The sequence below is a fragment of the Limulus polyphemus genome, unplaced genomic scaffold (genome assembly GCF_000517525.1).
Source record: "Limulus polyphemus unplaced genomic scaffold, Limulus_polyphemus-2.1.2 Scaffold1873, whole genome shotgun sequence".
Lineage (NCBI taxonomy): Eukaryota > Metazoa > Arthropoda > Merostomata > Xiphosura > Limulidae > Limulus > Limulus polyphemus.
This window is the reverse complement of record NW_013667483.1, coordinates 173,089-173,844: the sequence shown is the minus strand read 5'-3', so window position 1 is coordinate 173,844 and position 756 is coordinate 173,089. Positions and strand designations below refer to the sequence as shown.

The window sequence follows — 756 nt, the reverse complement described above, 5'->3', positions numbered from 1 at the left end:
GCCTGAGTGTTACAATATGGTAATATCTGAATGTTACAATATGATAATGCCTGAGTGTTACAATATGGTAATATCTGAATGTTACAATATGATAATAACTGAATGTTACAATATGATAATATCTGAATGTTACAATATGATAATGCCTGAGTGTTACAATATGGTAATATCTGAATGTTACAATATGATAATAACTGAATGTTACAATATGATAATATCTGAATGTTACAATATGATAATATCTGAATGTTACAATATGGTAATGTCTGAATGTTAAAATATGGTAATATCTGAATGTTACAGTATGATAATATCTGAATGTTACAATATGGTAATATCTGAATGTTACAGTATGGTAATATCTGAATGTTACAATATGGTAATGTCTGAGTGTTACAATATGGTAATGTCTGAGTGTTACAATATGATAATGTCTGAGTATTGCAATATGATAATAACTGAATGTTACAATATGGTAATATCTGAATGTTACAATATGATAATAACTGAATGTTACAATATGGTAATATCTGAATGTTACAGTATGATAATATCTGAATGTTACAATATGGTAATATCTGAATGTTACAGTATGATAATAACTGAATGTTACAATATGGTAATATCTGAATGTTACAATATGATAATAACTGAATGTTACAATATGGTAATATCTGAATGTTACAGTATGATAATATCTGAATGTTACAGTATAATAACTGAATGTTACAATATGGTAATATCTGAATGTTACAA

At 25.7% G+C, this 756-nt stretch overlaps 1 protein-coding gene across 1 annotated transcript in view; it reads left to right on the top strand.

The window, feature by feature from the left end:
- LOC106465218 (FERM, RhoGEF and pleckstrin domain-containing protein 2-like) overlaps nt 1–756 on the top strand; it is a 61,198-nt gene that overhangs the window by 15,764 nt on the left and 44,678 nt on the right. The window lies entirely within an intron of this gene.